Source organism: Salvelinus alpinus, chromosome 2, assembly GCF_045679555.1.
Source record: "Salvelinus alpinus chromosome 2, SLU_Salpinus.1, whole genome shotgun sequence".
Classification (NCBI taxonomy): Eukaryota; Metazoa; Chordata; class Actinopteri; order Salmoniformes; family Salmonidae; genus Salvelinus; species Salvelinus alpinus.
The window spans coordinates 7,561,611-7,571,269 of record NC_092087.1 but is presented as its reverse complement, the minus strand read 5'-3'; the positions used below and the strand labels follow the sequence as shown (position 1 = coordinate 7,571,269).

At 44.0% G+C, this 9,659-nt stretch overlaps 1 pseudogene; it reads right to left on the bottom strand.

Moving 5' to 3' along the window:
* Positions 1 to 416: 416 nt before the first annotated feature.
* Positions 417 to 9,274, bottom strand: LOC139568826 (protein SEC13 homolog; annotated as a pseudogene).
* Between the last annotated feature and the right edge of the window lie 385 nt (positions 9,275 to 9,659).

Below are 9,659 nucleotides of genomic sequence, written 5' to 3'. Positions count from 1 at the left end.
CTCACCATTTTCCCCCCAGTTACGACACGGGCCATAACTCGGTGCACCCAGGTTTCAGCATAATCAAACTCCCACAGTGTCTGACCATCTGATGCAGGGATGGGCAACTCCAGTTCTTAGAGGGCCTGATTGGTATCACAGGTTCTCAGCGCTAGCTAACACACCTGACAAAACTAATTGTATTGTAAACTGGAGACGATGATTAGTTGATTACTGGAGTCAGGTGTGTATCAGCTGGGGTAATAGTGTGTCACCAATCAAGCCCCTGAACACTGGAGTTTCCCATCCCTGTTAGGATCTGTTATAGACAAATATGGCCTTTGGCGTGGAATAAATAGCCGAGCCAGAAGCGAGACAATCCACTCGCTGTTATTTTCTGGTTCAATTGTAGTCAAATGAACTAAGCAGACCAAAGCCAGAGAGCCAACCTGTTAAGCTGACAGGAACAGGCAATTTTATTCCCCAATGGTAAACGGCCTGAGTGAACTACGTTAATTTATCCAACATCTTCCGCTGAGCTATAAAGATTTTCCCTTTGAAGTTATTTTTTTAATCATTTGAAAAGATAAAAATGTAACATTCTCGCTTTTAACAATCAATTGGAAAATCTCAACAGTTTCATATTTGACAAGCAAGTATAAATCTTTGTCTGAGCAGGTTTAAAGCTGTTTTGCTGCAATGTTCACCATTTAATATTCTAATTTCAACCTCCATTTGCATAATTTTGCATTAAACGAGTATCATTAAAACAAACTAGTAAAAATAACACTTCATTATTTAATAATTTATTAACACCTTGAAGTTCAGGAGCTGCGGAAACCTGGAGTTTCATGACAACCATGCATGGATCACATCTCAAATGGCATACTAGTCCCTAAATAAAGGCCAAAACCTATTTGCGAAACATGGCCAAAAGTAGTGCACTATATAGTGAATAGGGCTCTGGTCTAAAGTAGTGCACTATATAGGGAATAGGGTGCCATTTGGGACTCAATCCTGTGTTTTACTGAGCCAACAAAACAAATTGGATCAATTTATAGAATAACTATTTAAGCTGGATCATCGGAGACGATGACACCTTAAACAGTCTGTAAAAAAATGTCATAAAATATGGTCCGTTACAAAGAGCGAAAAGGGCTGCTCCTGAGTTTAACAGGCAGTAGTTAGCCCAGATCTGGCACCAGGCTAGGTGGTAGTTAGCCCAGATCTGGGACTAGGTGGTAGTTAGCCCAGATATGGGACCAGGCTAGGCGGTAGTTAGCCCAGATCTGGGACTAGGCTAGGTGGTAGTTAGCCCAGATCTGGGACTAGGCTAGGAGGTAGTTAGCCCAGATCTGGGACTAGGCTAGGTGGTAGTTAGCCCAGATATGGGACCAGGCTAGGAGGTAGTTAGCCCAGATATGGGACCAGGCTAGGTGGTAGTTAGCCCAGATCTGGGACTAGGCTAGGAGGTAGTTAGCCCAGATCTGGGACTAGGCTAGGTGGTAGTTAGCCCAGATCTGGGACTAGGCTAGGTGGTAGTTAGCCCAGATCTGGGACTAGGTGGTAGTTAGCCCAGATCTAGGACTAGGCTGGGTGGTAGTTAGCCCAGATCTGGGACTAGATCTGGGACTAGGTGGTAGTTAGCCCGGATCTGGGACTAGGCTAGGTGGTAGTTAGCCCAGATCTGGGACTAGGCTAGGATGGGACTAGGCTAGGTGGTAGTTAGCCCAGATATGGGACCAGGCTAGGAGGTAGTTAGCCCAGATCTGGGACTAGGCTAGGAGGTAGTTAGCCCAGATCTGGGACTAGGCTAGGTGGTAGTTAGCCCAGATCTGGGACTAGGTGGTAGTTAGCCCAGATCTAGGACTAGGCTGGGTGGTAGTTAGCCCAGATCTGGGACTAGGTGGTAGTTAGCCCAGATCTGGGACTAGGCTAGGTGGTAGTTAGCCCAGATCTGGGACTAGGCTAGGTGGTAGTTAGCCCAGATCTGGGACTAGGCTAGGAGGTAGTTAGCCCAGATCTGGGACTAGGCTAGGTGGTAGTTAGCCCAGATCTGGGACTAGGCTAGGTGGTAGTTAGCCCAGATCTGGGACTAGGCTAGGTGGTAGTAGTCTCTGGAGTAGTAGCCCATTCATTCTCTGTGGGGGTAGGAGGAGGCGTAGAATGTTCTCCTGTGCCTGGATCACTGTTCCCTCGCCGCTCCATCAGTGATGGTTGATACGGCTCCCTGGCCCGCCCGCAGACTCCTTCCACAGAGTCACCTAGAGACGGGCAACGACAGTCACAATTAAAGACAAACAAGGGGATCATTTGTGACAGCACTGAGTCGCTGTGGATAAAAGCTTCTGCTAAGTGGGCGTGAATTATACATATAGCTGCAGATCAAAATGTTACCCATTTCTGGCATTTCACCAACAAAATCACTGCTGGGAACAAAGAGTTGCTTTCATATTTTCGCTTTCAACATTTGTGACATTGAAAAAGGTTTATTTATTCAGCCCACTAGTGAACGAGTAAACAATTCACCTCTGACCTTGGTGTCTTGGTGTGTGTGTGTCTGTGTGTGTGTGTACTGACCTTAGTATCTTGGTGTGTGTGTGTGTACTGACCTTGGTGTCTTGGTGTGTGTGTGTGTGTGTGTGTGTGTGTGTGTGTGTGTGTGTGTGTGTGTGTGTGTGTGTGTGTGCTGACCTTGTTGTCTTGGTGTGTGTGTGTGTGCTGACCTTAGTATCTTGGTGTGTGTGTGTGTACTGACCTTAGTATCTTAGTGTGTGTGTGTACTGACCTTGGTGTCTTGGTGTGTGTGTGTGTGTGTGTGTGTGCTGACCTTGTTGTCCCCTCCGGACACAGCCAGGATGTTTCCAGTGATGGACCAGCTGACATGCCAAACCACATCGTTGAACTTGTGAAGCAGTTTAGCCGTCCACGTGTTGCCTGAAGGGCCGTCACACGTCCAGATGAAGACCCTGCCGTCCTGCACACAGACAGCAAGAGAGAGTTTTTGTTATGAGATAAATGTCTTAGCCACACTAGCAGACAAGACCACAACAAAAACGGTTTTATTTTAAACTGCCGTCCACGAGGGTCCCAACAGACCTTACAAGATTATAGAACGCGGTCGTGTATTCAGCTCCATTTAAATTCAGGAAGTGACATTTATTTAAGGGAGAAAACCTCTCTATTCTAAATAAAACATCCACTTTTTCAAATTGTTGGAATTGACAGAATGAACTAAACTGGAATTGACCTTCAGCAGTTTGTTGGTCACATGAGATGAGCCTGAATCAAACACCAACACTGTTTTTCTCTGATAGCAGTAGAGGCGTACCTGAGAGCAGCTAGCGATGGTGCTGCTGGGTAGTCCTATGGAGGGAGCCCAGCCTACATCTCTGACCCAATCACTGTGAGCCTCCAGCTTCTGGTCTTCCTTCCATTGGCCATCCTCCTCTCTAAGAAAGAAGACATACAAAACCTGTCTAGCAGCCATTTAATATTACAATTCTTCACTTACCATAGGAACCTATTTGGGAACACTTTCCATGAAGTGGCTCACACAATTATGGCTATAAGAGATGTTCCGGCAAGTAAGTGAATATTTTCTGTGATTTTATAGAACTATAGTGGTGTTGTGCATAAAACTTTAAAAGAGAAGACCCCTTGACTTACTTCCGGAGCTTGACCAGGTTGTCACAGCCTCCTGAGACAAACCTCTTGATGCAGTTGGGTTTTCAGACCTGACGGCTGGTCTATCGTACTACCTGGCACCACCGCTGGAGCCCAGCTCACTGCATTACAGCCAATCTGACAGGACAGACGATTGGGTTGTTACAACACACAGTCACATTGACAGACTGCTTAAAAAGCCTGTTCATACGACTACAACATGTCGAACAATTAAAATGTCAACTACTTCAGTCTGAAGCATTCAGGTTTATTCATACGAACACAGGATACGGTCACGAGAAAAGAAATCTGTAGGGTTTTAACGTCAGACCACACGGTGAAAAAGTACATGAATTTAAACCCGTAAACGTTGTTCTCACTGTGTATGCACTGCTGATCTTCTTTATGTTCCACTGTTGATCCCCACAGCAGGTGACCAATGAGATGGCTCCGTCTGAGCTGCCACAGGCCAGGATCAGACCAAAGTCATATGGACCCCAGCACACTGAATTCACTGGAGACACATAAATGGGATAAATAAGTAATAAGGCCTGAGGAGGTGTGGTATATGACCAATATACCAGGGTTACGGCCTGGTCTTTACGCACGACACAACGCGGAGTGCCTGGATACAGCCCTTAGCCGTGGTATATTGGCCATATACCACAAACCCCCGAGGTGCCTTATTGCTATTATAAACTGGTTACCAACGTAATTATACCAGTAAATAGTACTTTTTTTTGTCATACCCGTGGTATACGGTCTGATATACCACGGCATTCAGCCAATCAGCATTCAGGCCTCGTACCACCCGATTTATAACAACCAATAACATACAACAAAATTCACAGATCTTTAACATGTGAACTCAACTGGTATATTTCCCAGAAGAATACATTATTGTCCATTTTCTTTACAGTCCACAGAAATGCATATTTTGCTTGCCTTTTAACCTAATCCCCTGAGATCTACACACCCCCAAAAGGAGTCGGAAGCACAGGGTCAAGGGTCAGCCAAGGTTCCGTGCCCCTTGGAGCAATTAAGGGTTAAGTGGTTACAGGAGAGGTTCTCACCTGAGGAGTCGTGTCCAGTGTACCGGTACTCGTACATTTTGTCCCAAGTACCGTTCTCCTCCTCCCAGATGATCACCTTCCTGTCGTAGGAACACGAGGCCAGGATGTTGCCGTACACGGGGTGAGCCCAGGCCACCTGCCACACAGGACCCTTGTGACTGTGGAGAGAGAGAGACAATTATAAAACAACCACATTATACGTCCATGTGAGTTTGAAAATGTGAAAAAAAAGTTCCAACATCACAATCACATGTTTTCCTACTAAGCTGACAATTGGTAGAAATCGTCCCCTCAATCCACACACTGGTGAAAATTAATATATATAACTAGGTTAAATAACTAATCAAAGATAAGAACTGTAATCAAAGAACAACTACAATGGATCTGAAATCATTTAGGTCACACTTACCCTCTCAAATCCGCCACAAGGATCTGTCCTCCATTTTTCCCATGGAAGATCTTGACAGACCTGTCAGAAGAGCAGGTGGCCAGCTAGGTGCCGTAGTAATCCATCCGGGCATCATGCTTTACACACAACAGACCACATCAAGACAGATCAAAGGTCGCAGTCATATCAAATCAGTCAAGGTATAGTGAGTAGTAGACAAGGCATAGCTAGACACAATCAATTCAGAGGATAGTTTGTTGCATAACAGTCGAGTGAGGAACACTTGATAAAGACTTACAGGGCAATGGAATTAACTTAATACACAACTCATTCAAAATCAAATCAATGACACTCAGTCAACCATCTTAGCTACACTGAACAAAAATATAAAACGGAACATGTAAAGTGCTGGTCCCATGTTTCATGAGCTGAAATAAAATGTCCCAGAAATTCCACCGGCACAAAAAGCTTATTTCTCTCAAATTGTGTTCACAAATTTTGTTGACATCCCTGTTAATGAGCATTTCTCATTTGCCAAGATAATCCTTCCACCTGACAAATGTGTCATATCAAGAAGCTTATTAAACAATGTGATCATTACACAGGTACACCTTGTGCTGGGAACAATAAAACACCACCCTAAAATGTGCAGTTTTGTCACACAACACAATGCCACAGATGTCTCACGTTTTGAAGGAGCGTGCAATTGGCATGCTGACTGCAGGATTATCCACCAGAGCTGTTGCCAGAGAATTAAATGTTCATTTTTCTACATCGTTTTAGAGAATTTGGCAGTACGGCCAACCGGCCTCACAACCGCAGACCACGTGTAACCACGCCAGCCCAGGACCTCCACATCCGGCTTCTTCACCTGCGGTATCATCTGAGACCAGCCACCCAGACAGCTAATGAAACTGTGGGTTTGCACAACCGAAGAATTTCTGCCCAAACTGTCACAAACAGTCTCGGGGAAGCTAATCTTCCTACCCGTCGTCCTCACAAGGGTCTTGACTTGGCTGCAGTCATAACCGACTTCAGTGGGAAAATGCTCACCTTCGATGGCCACTGGAACGCTGGAGATGTGTGCTCTTCACAGATGAATTCCGGTTTCAACCGGGCAGAAGGTAGACAGCGTGTATGGCGTCGTGTGGGCGAGCGGTTTGCGGATGTCAACGTTGTGAACAGAGTGCCCCACGCGGGTGGTGGGGTTATGGTATGGGCAGGCATGAGCTACCGACAACAAACACAATTGCATTTTATCGATGGTAATTTGAATGCACAGAGATACCGTGACGAGATACTGAGGTCCATTGTCGTGCCATTCATCATCTCATGTTTCAGCATGAAAAATGCTGGGCCCCATGTCACAAGAATCTTTACACAATTCCATGGCCTGCATTCTCACCAGACATGTCACCCATTGAGCATGTTTGGGATGCTCTGGATTGACGTGTACGACAGTGTGTTCCAGTTTCTGACAGTATCCAGCAACATCACACAGCCATTGAAGAGGAGTGGGACAACATTCCACAGGCCGCAATCAACAGCCTGATCAACTCTATGCGAAGGAGATGTCGTGCCGCATGAGGCAAATAATGGGAACAACAGACAGTGACTGGGTTTCTGATCCATGCCCATGCCTTTTTTTTTAAGGTATCTGTGACCAACAGATATATCTCTGTTCCCAGCAGTGGAGGAAGAAGCTATAGGAGGCTGGACTCGTTGTAATGGCTGGAATGGAATTAATAGAACAGAGTCAAACATGTGGTTTCCATGTTTGATACCGTTCCATTTCAGCCATTAATTAGCCTATCCTCGTATAGCTCCCCCCACCAGCCTCCACTGATCCCCAGTCATGTGAAATCCATAGAGTACTGACTGATTTCCTTATATGAACTGTAACTGTTCAGTGTAGTTAGCTAATATTGCTGGCTGTCACAGAGTTCACAGTTCATTGATGAGGAACTTGACTCACGATCATGTCCTCATGGGAGGTGTTGATGACGGAAACCTATATGACAAGACAAACAGAAGGGATGATCAGATAGCTGGAACGCCACATTCTTCAGTGTTACATGAGCTGCTAACTAAATTACAGAGAACGCATACGATAGTTTACGAAAGATTGGAACAGATATAACCGTATATTTAGTGGTCCAGCTAATTAAATACTAGTAAACAACATAAATCTCTGTGAAAAAGACACTTGTAAACTTTTGCAACTTGGCAAGCTAGCGTTAGTTACCAACCGGTGACTGGCTATCTCACTACTGTTAACTGATGTTTGAACGAACCAGAAATGTTCCGCTACTTACCACAATTGATTAGTATTGTAATACTTTTTGTTGTTGTCGCTAAACAGAGGAATAGCACTCCAAATCGTGTAACCCTGTTAACAATTGATCTCGGTTTTGATATATCATCAAGAATTGTTTTCTGATCCGACGTGGCAACAAATATTAGCATCTCCCCAGCAACACTAAAAAAATACTTCCGGTTCACGGAGTTTCGTAAATGTTCAAAATAAATGCCCCACACGTTTTAGTAAAAAAAACATCTCATTAACCTTTATTTATTCATTGGTGTATGACAAATTATTCTCTAAACATAAACAAACTCACCTGTTCTGTGTTCTAGGTACTCTAGTGAGTAAACTCGACCCTGAACTTATTTAAGCTTACCATAACAAAGGGGTTGAATACTTATTGACTCAAGATATTTCAGCTTTTCATTTTTAATGATTTTGTAAAAATGTCTGAAAACGTAATTCCACTTTGACATTATGGGGTATTGTGTGTAGGCCAGTGACACAAAATCTCAATTTAATCCATTTAAAATGTAGGGTGAGAGAACTTTTTGAAGGCGCTGTATCTCCTGTAACGCTATTAAAAATGTGCCGTTGTAACTATCTCTGTTGTTATCATCTGTGCATAGTCACTTTAATAACTTTACCTACATATTACCTCGACTACCCGGCGCCCCTGCACATTGACTCTGTACCCCCCTGTATATAGTGTAATGAAACAGCGGGGAGCAGGTCTCGAACCCTCGACCTTCTAGCCCGAGGTCCGGCGCGCTATCGACTGTGCCGCAAAAGCATGCTCAAGCGGCAGAGTCGATTTCCGCGCTTATAAACCCAGGGTCGTTACACTACTCCCTCCTTTCAAAGAGCGCGTCCTCGCGCTAGCTTGCGACTTTACGTCTTACAGGAACGCGCTCACCGGCCAAGCACACGCACTGTCGTGGATGCGAGGTCCGATCACTTCTGACACCAGTGTAATGAAACAGCGGGGAGCAGGTCTCGAACCCTCGACCTTCTAGCCCGAGGTCCGGCGCGCTATCGACTGTGCCGCAAAAGCATGCTCAAGCGGCAGAGTCGATTTCCGCGCTTATAAACCCAGGGTCGTTACACTAGTCTCTCTATTGTTATTTTACTGCTGCTCTTTCTTTACTTGTCCCTTTTATTTCTTATCCGTATTTTTTTAAAACTGCATTGTTGGTTAAGGGCTCGTCAGTAAGCATTTCACTGTTGTATTCGGCGCATGTGACTAATACGATTTGATTTGATTTGACAGCCAGCCTCTAATTACTATAGTTGACTGGGTGTCATTGATTTGATTTTGAACGGGTCGTTTATTATCTTAATTCCATTGCCCTGTAAAACTGTATCTAGCTATGCCTAGTCTACTACTAACTGTACCTTGACTGATTTGATATGACTGCAACCTTTGATCTGTATTGACGTGGTCTGTTATGTCTTAAGCATGATGCCCAGATGGATTAATTCCTATCATACACATAGCGTTAACTGTGGACTTTTATTTTTGAAGGTAAAATCTGAAAAACCGGATCCAGCTCAAAGACAGTACCAAAGACAGTACAATATGAAGATAGGCACACACTTTTCTACTTCAACTATTTGCACATTGTTATAACACTGTACATAGCCATAATATGACATTTGAAATGTCTCTATTCTTTTGAAACGTATTATTATTGAGAACTTGTTCTCAACTTGCCTACCTGGTTAAATAAAGGTGAAATAAAAAATAAATAAAAATTATTATTATCTATTTTACTTGCTTTGGCAATGTAACATATGCTTCCCATGCCAATAAAGCCCATTGAATTGAACTGCTTCTCCGATCACTCTTGTAGGCGATGCCATGGCGCAACCCAGTTGCTCATTAATTATGTACTATATTTACGAATTAGCACAATGTTTTTATGTCCTACTAACGAGAGACTGGGTTGCATGGCGACGTTGGCTAGCTAAACTCATGCGTAGAATCAAGTCATCGGTTCTAACGGTCGTCTCGCTACGCACCGCGCGTATTTTGATATAAAGTTGTTTTTTGACGAAAATGAAAACGTGTCAGTTTGTCACTTTCAAGAGGTTGGAGTAATAACATGTTCAACTACTTAAGACACTGACTCGAATATAGATTGTGCCATTAGATTTCGAGAAAATGTACAACTTAAGGAAGAAAAACCTTTCCGTGCGCTGGTTCCTGATTGGTTCCACCAGGTGTCAGTATAAACTACGAATTCAT